The sequence below is a fragment of the Salvelinus alpinus genome, chromosome 14 (assembly GCF_045679555.1).
Source record: "Salvelinus alpinus chromosome 14, SLU_Salpinus.1, whole genome shotgun sequence".
NCBI classification, from domain to species: domain Eukaryota; kingdom Metazoa; phylum Chordata; class Actinopteri; order Salmoniformes; family Salmonidae; genus Salvelinus; species Salvelinus alpinus.
In genome coordinates, this window is record NC_092099.1 from 20,195,695 (window position 1) to 20,211,377 (window position 15,683).

A 15,683-nucleotide genomic window follows, 5' to 3' on the forward strand; every position below is an offset into this window, starting at 1 on the left:
TATCATCCGCATATAACTAGATGAGAGAGCTTCCTACTGCTTGAGCTATGTTGTTGATGTAAATTGAGAAGAGCGTGGGACCTAGGATCAAGCCTTGGGGTATTCCCTTGTTGATAGGCAGTGTCTGAGACAGCAGATGTTCTAACTACAGTGCACTCTTTGGGAGAAGTAGTTAGCAAACCAGGCCAAATACCCCCCAGAGACACCAATACTCCTTAGCAGGCCCACAACAATGGAATGGTCTACCGTTTCAAAAGCTTTGCCAAAGTCAATAAAAACATCAGGACAACATCGCTTAGAATTAAGGGCAATGGTGACATCATTGAGGACCATTAAGGTTGCAGTAACGCATCCATAACCTGAGCGGAAACCCGATTGCGTACCCGAGCTAATACTATAGACGTCAAGAATGCCAGTCAGTTGATTATTGACAAGTTTTTTTTAACACTTTTGATAAACAGGGCATATAGAAATTGGCCTACAACATTTAGGATCAGCTTGATCTCTCCCTGTTAATAAAGGATGCACCGTGGCTGCCTTCCAAGCAATGGAAACCTCCCCAGAGAGGAGATACAGGTTAAAAAGGTCAGAGATGGGCTTGGCGATCATAGGGGCAGCAACCTTAAAGAAGAAAGGGTCTAAACCATCTGACCCAGATTTTTTGGGGGGGGTCAAGTTAAACAAGCTACTTTAGCACCTCGGACTCAGTGACCGCCTGTTGAGAGAAACTTTGTAGCGGGCAGGGGAAAAAGAGGGAGGAGCATTGGGGATAGTCGCACAAGAAGGGGTGGGAGATTAGGAAATGTTGGACGGGCATGGAGGCATGGCAGAGTCAAATAGTAATCCTGACTTAATGAACTGGTGATTAAAGAGCTCAGCCACGTTCTCCTTGTCAGTTACAACCACATCATCAACATTAAGGGACATGGGCAGCTGTGAGGAGGAGGGTTTATTCTCCAGGTCTTTAACCGTTTTTCAGAACTTCTTGGGGTTAGACCCACAGAGAGAAAACTGCTGCTTAAAGTAACTAACTTTGGCCTTCCGGATAGCCTGAGTGCACTTATTTCTAATTTGTCTGAACAAGAGCCAGTCAGCCTGAGTATGCGTGTGCCGAGCAATTTGCTAAATGGAATTCTTGAGGTGGAGTAACTCTGCCAGATCACGGTTGAACCAGGAGCTGAACCAGTTTTTAATTCTAATTTTCTTTATGGGCGCATATTTGTTAACGATACAACTGAAAATATCAAAAAAGAAGGTTAAAGCGTCTTCGACAGAGGGCGTCAAGCTGATTATACACCAATTTACAGAGGCCATGTCAAATCAGGCCATGACAAATCAGGACAGGTTGTTTCACTGAGCAGCCATTACAAACACAGGCTGTAAAACAGTGATCGCTAAGGTCATTACAGAAAACACCAGACTGATACCTATCAGGATTATTTGTAAGGATAACATCAAGGAGAGTAGCCTTTTCTGAGAAAGATTTAAGGAGTCCCATTGCTTTAGGACTTGGTCAGGTGGTTTAAGCATGTCACTGTTTTGTTCGCCTAGCAGGACAAATTCAGACTTAGTGTAAAGGGCCAGGAGAGAGCGTAGGGCATTTAGGGTACAGGCCGGTGCTGATGGTGGCCAATAACATCCGGCAACAGTCAACAAAGAGTTATTTGAAAGTTGAATGCGTAAAACCAGCAAATCGAATTGTTTTGCGACAGACTTGGTAGAGACAATCGAGCACTGAAGGTGATCCTTGGTAAAGATTGCCACTCTACCACCTTTGGAAGATCTGTCTTGCTGAAAAAGGTTATAACCAGAAAGGTTAACATCAGTGTTCAAAACACTCTTTCTTAACCACATCTCAGTAATGACCAAAACATCTGGATTGGAGCTGTGAACCCACACTTTCAATTTATCAAATTTAGGTAATAAGCTTCTAGTGTTATTATGCAGAAAACCAAGGCTTTGAAGAGAGCAGAAATCAGTGAAGCAGATATCAGGGCACAAATAAGAATTGGGGCTAGTAGATGGGCCAGGGTGTACATGCACAATCCCAGATATAAGCAGCAGTAATACAATCAGGGCACGGCAGAGGACAGGGAGAGCTCTGCAGTGTTGATTTAGAACATTTGAATGTGCATTAGATGGCAACAAGATCATAATGTACAGCAATTTCATCAGGTAACATGAATACAAAGCTGGCGAGATGTGGTTAGAATAGGATGGGAGGCCAAGAGTCTGTGTAACCAATAGAGAGTCAGAGTCCCGAGTGTGAGAACAAACATAGTCAGTATCACGGTTGAGTAAACAAGCAAATTCATAGTCAACAAAGCACACAGGAGTCATGAGGCAAATAATAATAGAAATAATAGTAGAAAAATATAACGACTTGGGGCTAGTCATTGTAAGTTCAAAGTCACTTACCCCAACAGTGCGTGTGTGCTGGAGGAGAGCGAAAGCTCGGGAGAGAGGAGGGAGTGTGGTGGGGGTACCTGTACCAGACAGGGGGATACAGGCCAGGGCAGATGGTGAACAGATCACCAGGTGGAATCCAAGCAGCAGTGCAGCAGGCAACGGGAGTAGGTGTTACACCCACTTGGGAGAAACTTTTTTCGGGAGGCAGATTCCTTGTAGAAAATCCCAGCTAGCTAGCTAATGTAGCTAACGTAGCTAACAAGTCTCTGTTCACCGTCTTTTCCACATGGAAAAGGAGGTTGTTAGCTAGCTATATCTTTTCAGTTTCGGCGAATGGTCCTTTACGACGTCCAAACAAATTTGTTTGTGTTGGATGGTATTTCCAGGTTCCAATGTGTTTCTTTTGCAGGTTTTGGTTTGTTTCTTGAGGATCCTTGGTGGTAATAGTCCAATCAGATAATTTTGCCCAAAATCAAGGTTTTAGGTATGGAATTGTGATTTGGAATGAAGGTTTTGATGTTGATGGTAGTATCCTGTATAAATCCTTGCGAAAGATTCAAGTTTATCTACATTTATCCAACTCTAAATTCTATCAAAGTAAGGCGAGCTCATTAATTTATCTCCCCACCCACTCAGTCTGTCTTTTCAAACTTCCTGGTAGTGAGAGACAAAGTACTCAAATGTTGAGCAATTCTATCCGAAACAAATATTATGTGTCATATTTTAGTCACTCAAAGGCTATTTTACATGGGAATCAGAATGACTGTTCGGGACCTTTAACACACTATAATACGTATTTCATAAGGCCTGAGTTTGAGGTCCTACACTCTAAACATAAGAACTCTGTAAGTGCTGAATTAACACTCATTGGTGTAAAATAACCCCAGTGTTGACAAAATAACCAGATTTGAACCAAAACCACACCCATCATTATCATATTTACCAGCATGCTCTATTGCAGGATGAATTTAAGAATTGTTTGTTTCAATATCTAGGTTCTTGCATGTACATTGATTGATTAATTAATCTTATGTTTCTCAAATATAAATGAAATGCATTTTCTAAACTAATCCAATATGTTACTAGTTACTGAAATGATTGTTCCAATTTAGACGCTTTAGGTAGTCTAATATTGCAGTTTTCCCAACCCTGGCAGTCATTCTGAAAGCAGGTTGTGGGTGATTAAAAATGCTCAAGGTTGGATATTGGCACTCTGGCTGAATTTCAATAGGAATTACACATCACTTTGCAAGCCAGCATAATGTGTCAGGTTGTGTGAAAAACCCAACAAGCATAGGTTAATTAAACCATCAATTTAGTTTTCATTCTGGGTTGACCAAGCAGATGGAATAATGTAATCTATAGGTTATATTCATGGGGCGTGGCTTATTAGGGGTGGGGCTTTAACATAGTTAATGTCATTCCTGGTGATCATGTTAACTTTGTTCACAACAAAGTCATATTTTAATTGAACACAATTCGACATTACATTTTTATACACAAATATAAATGCCTTTATTTTCATATTAGTGCTACATAGTGGTTACTATCACATTGGGCTTTGCATATGCTTTCAAAGGTCATCCAGTGTCAAAATCAGTTTTTTTGTGAAATTGGATGATATTTGAAGGAAACCAGATTAAAGTATGATGACCAAAATATGAAAAGTTATTGTTGCTTCTACATAGATAAAGTTTGATCATAAAGTTACTGGTTCCCTCCCCCATGTCGAAAACTTGGATTCATTATTAAGGGGACAACGTGGTCACCTTTACTCTAAATTTAATTTGCCAAAGGTAACATGATATTCTCTAACCTAATTTCTATAAGTAACATCCTTGCAACCAACATCAGAGAAGGCATGTTTGCGGAGGGGTGCGGTTTATATAGCTAGATAGCTACTCTACTGGTGCCAACATTTTACTGTAGGGTGTCAGCAAATACAGTGCATTCGGTATTCAGACCCCTTGACTTTTTCCACATTTAGTTTTTTTCCCCACATCGATCTACACACAAAACCCCATAATGACGAAGCAAAAACTGTTTTTTAGAAATGTTTGCACATTTATAAAAAACAACAACTGAATTTACATAAGTATTCAGACCCTTTACTCAGGACTTTGTTGAAGCACCTTTGGCAGCGATTACAGTCTTGAGTCTTGGGTATGACGCTACAAGCTTGGCACACCTGTATTTGGGGAGTTTCTCCCATTCTTCTCTGCAAATCCTCTCAAGCTCTGTCAGGTTGGATGGGGAGCGTTGCTGCACAGCTATTTTCAAGTTTCTCAAGAGATGTTCATTCGGGTTCAAGTCCGGGCTCTGGCTGGGCAACTTCAGGACATTCAGGGACTTGTCCTGAAGCAAATCCTAAGTTATCTTGGCTGTGTGCTTAGGGTTGTTGTCCTGTTGGAAGGTGAACCATTGCCCCAGTCTGAGGTCCTGAGTGCTCTCTGGAGCAGGTTTTCATCAAGGATCTCTCTGTACTTTGCTCCATTCATCGGTCCCTCGATCCTGACAAGTATCCCAGTCCCTGAAAAACATCCCCACAGCATGATGCTGCCACCACCATGCTTCACCGTAGGGATTTTGCCAGGTGTCCTCCAGACGTGACGCTTGGCATTCAGGCCAAAAAGTTCAATCTTCGTTTCATCAGACCAGAGAATCTTGTTTCTCATGGTCTGAGAGTCCGTTAGGTGCCTTTTGGCAAACTGCAAGTGGGCTGTCATGTGCCTTTCACTGAGGAGTGGCTTCCGTCTGGCTACTCTACCATAAAGACCTGATTGGTGGAGTGCTGCAGAGATGGTTGTCCTTCTGGAAGGTTCTCCCATCTCCACGGAGGAACTCTGGAGCTCAGTCAGAGTGACCGTCGGGTTCTTGGTCATTTCCCTGACCAAGGCCCTTCTCCCCCGGTTGCTCAAGTTTGGCCGTATGGCCAGCTCTACTTGGTGGTTCCAAACTTCTTCCATTTAACAATGTTGGAGGCCACTGTGTTCTTGGGGACCTTCAATGCTGGAGAAATGTTTAATACTCTTCCCCAGATCTGTGCCTTGACACAATCCTGTCTCAGAGCTCTACAGACAACTCCTTTGACCTCATGGCTTGGTTTTTGCTTTAACATGCACAGTCAACTGTGAGACCTTATATAGACAGGTGTGTGCCTTTCCAAATCATGTCCAATCAATTGAATTTACCACAGGTGGACTCCAATCAGGTTGTAGAAACATCTCAAGGATGATCAATGGAAACAGGATGCACCTGAGCTCAATTTCGAGTCTCATAGCAAAGGGTCTGAATACTTATGTAAATAAGGTATTTCTGTTCTTTACGTTTAATAAATGTGCAAAAATTTCTAAAACAATGTTTTCGCTTTGTCATTATGGGGTATTGTGTGGAAAAAGTCAAGGGGTCTGGCTACATTCCGAGTCCACTCTATGATTAAAGGTTTACCATATTCATCCATATGGCAAAGGTACTTACATCTTTCCCCTTTTATCTGTGTCTGTTACTGGCTTGCTAGGACTTCAGCCAGCATGGAACAAAAGTGGGGCAAGGGTCATTAACAACTCCGACACAGTTGTCAAGTCAACACATCCTTCAGTGCTGTGATTTTCTTGGTAAGTTTTTATTAGGATCCAAGATGGCGTAGCAGTAGAACGTGTGTGTTTGTCTTTGTCTTATCCCGTGTAAATAGCCAGTCTTTTTCGTATATATCTTAATCTCACTATCTATCTACGAACTAAATATACTTTCCTGCAACTCGCCTCCCCCAATGCGGTACGGATCTGCTATTTTTATTCCTTATAACTGGAACTTCCATCAGGAGCTAGCCAGCTAACTAGCTACTAGACGTTGTTAGCCACGGCTAGCGGTCTTCACCTTTTTCTTGGTAACCAGCCAGCCTTAGCTCGGACAACACCTGCCAGTCTGCACAGCGCGATATCAACCCAGAGCATATTGGACTGCTTCTCTTTACCACATCACTGGATTCCTGCCGCTCTGGATCATTACACCGGATCATCGCAACTAGCTAGCTGCAAACGAGTGGCTACTGTTAGCTAATGCCTCTGTCCCGAAGCAAGCACAAGCTAGCCTTGAGCTAGCCTCGAGCTAGACCCATATACCTGCTAATTCCCATATACCTGCTCGGGCTACAATACCTCCTTTGCCATTTGGCCTGGACCCTTTATTGTCAACACGGAGCCCTGCCGATCCATCACGACTTGACTACCGACGTGATCGCCCGATGTGGTCTCAACAGGCTATTCTGTTACGATGTCGCCGAAGAACCATCTACTAGTTCCGGCCCGCTAGCTTTTCTGAACGCTGTGTCCCCTAATCGCCTAGCATAGTAGTGACTACCGAACGGCACCCTGACTCACCTATTGCTGCTCTTTTGACCATATTATCACTCGGCTACACAGCTGATGCCTCCTGGACTGTTTCAATAACACTGTACCTCATATTGTTTACCTGTCTGCCCCAGCCTCAAACTCAGGTCCTGTATGTACCTAACTGACCCACTCTGCACATTCATCGCCATTTACCCGTTGTTGTCTTAGCTTTCCTGATCAACACCTGTGATTGCTTTATGCCTCTCTCTAATGTCAATATGCCTTGTCTACTGCTGTCTTGGCTAGTTCTTATTGTTTTATTTCACTGTAGAGCCCTCAGTCCCGCTCAACATGCCTTAGATAGCTCTTTTGTCCCACCCCACACACATGCGGAGACCTCACCTGGCTTAACTGGTACCTCTAGAGACGAAACCTCTCTCATCGCTACTCAACCCCTTAGGTTTACCTCCACTGTACTCATATTCTACCATACCCTTGTCTGTACATTATGCCCTGAATCTATTCTACCACGGCCAGAAATCTGCTCCTTTTACTCTCTGTCCCCAACGCACTAGACGACCAGTTCATATAGCCTTTAGCCGTACCCTTATCCTAGTCCTCCTCTGTTCCTCTGGTGATGTAGAGGTTAACCCAGGCCCTGTAGCCACCAATTCCACTCCTATTTCCTAGGCGCTATCATTTGTTGACTTCTGTAACCGTAAAGGCCTTGGTTTCATGCATGTTAACATCAGAAGCCTCCTCCCTAAGTTTGTTTTATCCACTGCTTTAGCACACTCCGCCAACCCTGATGTCCTAGCCATGTCTGAATCCTGGCTTAGGAAGGCCACCAAAAATTCTGAAATTTCCATCCCCAACTACAAAATTTTCAACCAAGATAGAACTGCCAAAGGGGTTGGAGATGCAATCAACTGCAGAGATAGCCTGCAGAGTTCTGTCATGCTATCCAGGTCTGTGCCCAAAAGGTTTGAGCTTCTACTTTACAAGATCCACCTTTTTAGAAATAAGTCTCTCACTGTTGCCAATTGTTATAGACCCCCCTCAGCCCCCAGCTGTGCCGTGGACATCATATGTGAATGAATTTCCCCCCATTTGTTCTTTTAGGTGACCTAAACTGGCATATGCTTACACCCCGGCCGTCCTACACTCTAAACTAGATGCCCTCAATCTCACACAAATTATCAAGGAACCTACTAGGTAAAACCCCAAATCTGTAAACACGGGCACCCTCATAGATATCATCCTGACCAACCTGCCCTCTAAATACACCTCTACTGTCTTCAACCAGGATCTCAGCAATCACTGCCTCATTGCCTGCGTCCGTAATGTGTCCGCGATCAAAGACCACCCCTCATCACTGTCAAACGCTCCCTAAAACACTTAAGCGAGCAGGCCTTTCTAATCGACTTGGCCCAGGTATCCTGGTAGGATATTGACCTCATTCCGTCAGTAGAGGATGCCTGGTTATTCTTTAAAAGTGCTTTCCTCACCATCTTAAATAAGCATGCCCCATTCAAAAAAATCTAGTACAAAGAACAGATATAACCCTTGGTTCACTGCAGACTTGACTGCCCCTTCGACAGCACAAAAACATCCTGTGGCGTACTGCATTAGCATCGAATAGCCGCCCGCGATATGCAACTTTTCAGGGAAGTCAGGAACCAATATACACAGGCAGTTAGGAAAGCAATGGCTAGCTTTTCAAACATAAATTTGTAGCACAAAGTCCAAAAAGTTCTGGGACACTGTAAAGTTCATGGAGAATTAGAGCACCTCTTCCCAGCTGCCCACTGCACTGAGGCTAGGAAACACTGTCACCACTGATAAATCTACGATAATCGAGAATTTCAAGAAGTATTTTTCTACGGCTGGCCATGCTTTCCACCTGGCTACCCCTACCCCGGGCAACAGCTCTGCAATCCCACAGCAACTTGCCCAAGCCTCCCCCATATCTCCTTCACCCAAATCCAGATAGCTGATGTTCTGAAAGAGCTGCAACATCTGGACCCCTACAAATCAGCCGGGCTAGACAATCTGGACCCTCTCTTTCTAAAATTAACCCGTGGCAATTTTTGTAACCCCTATTACTAGCCTATTCAACCTCTCTTTCGTATCGTCTGATATCCCTAAAGATTGGAAAGCTGCCGCGATCATCCCCCTCTTCAAAGGGGGAGACACTCCAGACCCAAACTGTTACAGATCTATATCTATCCTACCCTGCTTTTCTAAAGTCTTCGAAAGCCAAGTTAATAAACAGATCACCGAACATTTTGAATCCCATGATACCTTCTCCGCTATGCAATCTGGTTTCAGAGCTGGTCATGGGTGCACCTCAGCCACGCACAAGGTCCTAAACGATATCATAACAGCCATCGATAAGAGACAATACTGTGCAGCCGTCTTCATCGACCTGGCCAGGGCTTTCGACTCTGTCAATCACCACATTCTTATCGGCGTACTCAACAGCCTTGGTTTCTTCAAATGACTGCCTCGCCTGGTTCACCATCTACTTCTCAGATAGAGTTCAGTGTGTCAAATTGGAGTACCTGTTGTCTGGACCTCTGGCAGTCTCTATGGGGGGTGCCATAGGGTTCAATTCTCGGGCCGACTCTTTTCTCTGTATACATCAATGATGTCGCTCTTGCTGCTGGTGATTCCCTGATCCACCTCTACGCAGACAACACCATTCTGTATACTTCTGGCCCTTCTTTGGACACTGTGTTAACAAACCTCCAGACAAGCTTCAATGCCATACAACACTCCTTCTGTGGCCTCCAACTGCTCTTAAATGCAAGTAAAACTAAATGCATGCTCTTCAACCGATCGCTGCCCGCACCCACCCGCCTGTCTAGCATCACTACTGGACGGTTCTGACTTTGAATATGTGGATCACTACAAATACATAGGTGTCTGGTTAGACTGTAAACTCTCCTTCCAGACTCACATTAAGCATCTCAAATCCAAAATTAAATCTATAATCGGCTTCCTATTTCGCAACAAAGCATCCTTCACTCATGCTGCCAAGCATACCCTTGTAAAACTGACTATCCTACCGATCCTTGACTTTGGCAATGTCATTTACAAAATAGCCTTCAACACTCTACTCTGCAAATTGGATGTAGTCTATCACAGTGCCATCCGTTTTGTCACCAAAGCCCCATATACTACCCACCACTGCGACCTGTATGCTCTCGTTGGCTGGCCCTCGCTTCATATTCGTCGCCAAACCCACTGGCTCCAGGTCATCTATAAGTCTTTGCTAGGTAAATCCCCGCCTTTTCTCAGCTCACTGGTCACCATAGCAGCACCCAACCGTAGCACGCGCTCCAGAAGGTATATTTCACTGGTCACCCCCAATGTCAACTCCCCCTTTGGCCTTCTTTCCTTCCAGTTCCCTGCTGCCAATGACTGGAACGAATTGCAAAAATCACTGAAGCTGGAGTCTTATATCTCCCCCACTAACTTTAAGCATCAGCTGTCAGAGCAGCTTACTGATCATTGTACCTGTACACAGCCCATCTGTAAATAGCCCACCCAACTACCTCATCCCCATATTGTTATTTATTTTGTTGCTCCTTTGCACCCCAGTATCTCTACTTGCACATTCATCTTCTGCACATCTATCACTCCAGTGTTTAATTGCTAAATTGTAATTATTTTGCCACTATGGCCTATTTATTGCCTTACCTCCCTAATCTTACTACATTTGCACACACTGTATATAGATTTTTCTATTGTGTTATTGACTGTACGTTTGTTTATCCCATGTGTAACTCTGTGTTGTTTGTGTCTCACTGCTTTGCTTTATTTTGCTTTATCTTGGCCATGTCGTAGTTGTAAATGAGAACTTGTTCTCAACTGGCCTACCTGGTTAAATAAAGGTGAAATTATATATTTATTTACTTTTAATTTTAAAACTGCTCACTGCATCCAAGTTGCTTGACATAGGCGTTTCAATGAGCTGTCAGTCAAGGTGAGGTCATCAATATAAGCTCCCCGCCCACTCAGCCTGTATTTTCCAACTTCCTGGTAGCTAACCATGAGAGAAAAAGTACTTTTCAGAATGACTGTCCAGGACCTTTAACACTTTCAAAAGTGTTATTTTAATACCAGTTGAGTGGTGTACATTTCACACTTTCTGAGTTAAATGTACAAAATAGATTTTACTTTGCAGGCTATGACTAGCTACCATGGCTCACTCTAAAACTTGAACACCCTAAGCACAAAGTCTGCAGATAAAGTGTGACTCAAATGTCCAGCACAAATAAATCATTTGCAGAGAAACGCAGGGATGAGTTGCAATATTTATTTTTTGCGTGAGAAACACAATACAATACTGAATGTCTGTTGTTTTCCCAGTTAAATAGGGAGATAGAGGCAGTAACTTACGGGAAAATAAGGTTATGTGTTATGTTTAGTTCCACAGCACAGTCTAATAGCCAAAGCTTGTTGGCTTTTCTTTTTTCCTGAAAAATGTATCCTTCTTCTGTAAGTCTGTGGTGAAAGCCTGCCACATTCTTTTCTGCTTGGAGAGCCCTGTAATTGCTTCCAGCAGCTGATGGATTTTCTTAGACATTGTTAGACTATTAGATGTATGTCTTTATTAAGCAAAATATTAACTTAAAGCTGTTTATCGCAACTCAGATGAAAAGGTGGGAAATGTCTAGGTAATTCTCAGATATCTCAGACACAGTTACACAGCTAAAAACTGGCTGACTAAACTTAGTCATTAGCACATTCATGATACCTGCTTAAATCATCAGTTAACTTTAATACAGACCCTATTGTACTGTTCCTTGTATCTCTCCCAGAAACATACAGTTTTACTAAGACACTGAACAAAGTGGAGACTGGCTAGTGGGGACTGTGAACATCTGCTGTTCTATGCTCCTGTGTCTTATCCTGGGAGAGCCGTGGATAGGATGAGCGCTGCAGGAGCCCTCAGCAGGAGAACCAGCTCTTAGAATCTGGGTCTGAGCTTTGGGTCTTGGTCTGGCTGGGTGCATTCCATCTTCACTACACTACAGGCTCTGTCAAAACACCATCAGCTCTGGTTTGATCTGGTCCCTCAGTGGGAATAATTACATAATGCATTGTTAGAGGCAGAACGGGTTATCATAGACAAGCAATATAGTGGATAAACGTTAGCTATCACTTCTTGGGATATAATTTTTACACTATAGGTTATAGTTTCTGTAGAGGGCCCTGGCTAGATGGGGTTGAATAGTCCTCAACAAGAGTTAACTGAAAAAACTTGTAAGCTTCATTGCTTTGGCTGGCTAGAAGCATGCAGAGTATCCTCCTTTCATTCCTTCTCCATATATATCTCACTTGCTCTAAAGTCTTTGCAGGACACATTCCCCAAACTTGGCTCCAACAATAGATTTTTCTCCCATTTCAAAATGGATTAAACAGTCGCCTTTTCCACTGAGCTCAGATTGTCTTCTCTGGGAACTGGAGCTTGTGCTCCAGCCTCCAACAGCAGAGGAGTATCCAACCACACATTGTGGTGACTGACTCACAGACTCAGCATCACTCTTTCCACAGTCAATGCTACAGTACAGTACAACCCTTGGGCTCACATCAACACAGCGGCGTGCTCTGTCACAACCAATGGCTGGGAATAATATAGGAATGGACAAAGCCATTGATCACATGACACCATTGATTCCTATGTGAAGACTCAATAGCGCATTTGAAGCCAAGGAAGTCAGGTTAAGATGCGCATGCACTTTGAGTTACTCCAGGTAGGGACGTTGCAGGCTAGCTCAGTGTTGCCCCCCCCCCCCCCCCATTGAGTATCTCAAGTTGAAGGCCGCCCGTGTACTACAGGCTGCCATTAGCTACTAAATTATCCTCATAGCTTCTTCTGTTTGCAATTTTAAAATAATTGGTTAAATAATCGAGGACATACATCTGGTGTAATAGAATACATTATTGGTCAAATGATTGTCTAAAAAAATGCTTTATTTACACCAAGATTGACCATGAAGTTTGACATTTTCTCATTCATTTTCTCATTCCCTAATGGGGATCCTGTTTTTTTGCAAATAATACCTGCAGTACCGCGGTCTGCCTTGAACTTCGTGGCTTCAATTAGAGTGGGCAGTCATTCTCCCCTGGTCACAACACCCAGGCCTAGCGAATTCACACTCACTAATGGCCCTGGCTCTCTTGACCTGGGATGGATACATTGGGTTCATTTATCATTAAGAAGGATAGTAGTGAGGCAAAAGTGGGGTTTAAGAGGTGATACACCAACAGAAACTACAATTCACATTGCTAAACGTAAATAAAAAATCACAAGAAATCCATTGCACTCAGGATTATTATAATGTATTGATGAGAAATTACTCATCTGGCCTGTTAAAAAATAAATAAAAAAAAATAAAAAAGAGCTGGTTACGGAATTCAGTCCTCAAGGCAAAGAAAGCACAAAATATTAATGTTGAGAGAAAGTACTACTGTTTCAGTCTATTTAAGACAAAGTTTACAAAGAAAGTGTTTGAAGTGTTTGAACACTACCAGATGCTTCTAGGCTGCACTTGAGGGAAACTACAGAAAACCAAAATGAATATACCAGATTCCCACTTTTACCATTTTTGGCTCAATTAAATGTACTGTATCCTTTCCTAAAATAACATGGTACTGCTTTCGTTTCCACCAAAAAGCTTTAGGTTAAGATATATGACATAACGTTTATTTTAAATTATAAGATTTATGGTGTAAAATTACAAGGAACGGAACCTTCTAACCTCCTTATGTACAGTAGCCGCATGACAGTTGACTGTTTCCCTGAAATGAAGTATACGTACATTTTTCTGTTTAATAAGCCAAAGTCAGAACAGTTTCCTCTTTGTGGTACCTGGTAACTCACTGGACCTGTCAGCAGGTATGATTCATGTCCACACCAGTCTCAACCTGTTCTTTTACAGCAATTCCTGCTCCTCCTTACTTGGAACACACACTCCCTCTCACACACACACACTGGGACTTCAACACCTGACCAGTAGCTCAGTAACAGGAATTCACTTACAGCACATTCCTATTCTGTTGTCTCTCAGACTGGCAGAAATTGTCAAGCAATATTAGGCCCCCGAGTCTCATCAATATCCATTTAAGAGAGATTGATCAAATCTTTATATAGGCCTTTTTTTATAGTCCTTCTGATGCAATACTGAGGATGTATTATCCTAATCACTTTGTAATCCCTAATCACATTCTCTGCCTTTGCGCAAGAAATTGTACACCGTGTGCAGGGGAGACAACAATGTTGAGTCAGCAATGGTTAGCTTAACAATTTGGTTGTTGAGGGACGCAAGTGAAAGTCATGGAGAAAGTTATACTGTACAAAAACTCAATCCTGAATACAATTCATAGTCTCATCACTATTCCAATGTTGCCATTTGTCCTTAGACCTCTACAGTATGCATCTTACCTGGCTCCCCATGGCTGCCATGTGTGAGTCTCTCCCAGGTGAATAATGGCAGAACAGCAGAACGTGGCCAGGCAGAATGTCTCCGTCAGGCAGCAGTCAGCCAGGATTCCTCTGGTAAAAACATACAGGAGGTTGGAAGGTGTTCTGTCTCGCTGCTGTACACTCCCCTTCATCAGGGTGTGTACACACACATACCATATTGACACACACTCTGCTTCTCATCTGCCTCACAGGTTTACACAGGAGCACAGAAAGCTGGGCTGGGGTGAGTCCTTCCACCCCAGGGGAGCTGCCGTTACAGTAATGCCTTTACAGTTCTATCCACACACAATGTACAAATATTTCCATTTAAATTCACCCTAATTATACTCACTGTAAGTCATCATCTGACCTACCCATATGGTGGGGGAACTTATCTGTTCTGCACCTAATATGCACAAACTTTGTAACTTATTGATTATCTTTTGGTAGTTAGCTGCAAAAAACAACAACAAATTAATTAGATAGAATTAGGAGGAAAGTCAGGGAGACTTGTGTTTACTAGGGCTAGGTCTGTTAGCCGTGGGTGGAAAATCAGTTCCTGATAATGGGGATAAATGCTCTTTCATCTTAACAGTTTATCTCACATGGCCCTGGGCATTCTCCACTGAGATACCACAGCAGAGAAGACAAACAGAGATAAAGAAGTCTGGAACAGAATCAATCTCCCTAAGCATCATCCTACGCCAACAGGCAACAAACCCGTTGTAATTAGAATTGAATTTCTCAGCTAAAGACTTTAAATGCTACGGGATTGATTGCAATGTTTGAAAAATGAACGATTTCATCATCACAATGGTGTGATCTTATGGGTCTGGAGTAAACATATATCTCCCAACCTCCCTGAGGACAAGTCATATTTTATGCTAACTGGACTTTTTTGGTAACATAGCAGAAGGCTCAATGAAGACCTTAGAAAACCTTGAGGAAATTCCCTCAGTTTCAGTGACTCCAATAAAATGAAATGACTACTTATTATCAAGGCCTATCTTCTGCTTAATTGCTGCTTGCTTTCACTTGACATTTCTTTGATACATAAAACGCATAATTATATGGTTGGAAACTAGATTTATCGCTCAGTGTCTCCTGCTTTGTCTGAGCGCCAATGTTTTACCCCAATCAATTTAGCAAGCATTAATATTGAAATTAAGACATGCCTTGGAATGTTAACTAACAGCCTTCAGCGTTTTCTCCAGTGAGTAGTACACTCTTAGACAAAAGCGTTTCAAAGGGGTTCTTTCGGCCTTCCTCATAAGAGAACCCTTTTTCGTTCCAGGTACACTCTAACGAATGTTGGGTTAAAAACAAGCAACCAACTCGCTATCAAGCTTTGATTATTTGAATCAGCTATGTAGTGCTAGGGCAAAAAACAAAATGTGAAACCAGGTGGGGACCAAGAACCGAGTTTGGGAAACCCTGATTTAGTGTAGCTATGATGCACCGGGTCA

General features: G+C 42.8%; 1 protein-coding gene across 2 annotated transcripts in view; it reads right to left on the reverse strand.

The window, feature by feature from the left end:
- Window positions 1-14,308, reverse strand: part of LOC139538571 (E3 ubiquitin-protein ligase Midline-1) — a 66,852-nt gene extending 52,544 nt beyond the window's left edge. For both annotated transcript variants that reach the window (XM_071340754.1, XM_071340748.1), the window contains exon 1: window positions 14,197-14,308. The gene's annotated coding sequence lies outside the window, so the exon portion shown is untranslated. The remainder of the gene's footprint in view (window positions 1-14,196) is intronic.
- Window positions 14,309-15,683: the final 1,375 nt, after the last annotated feature.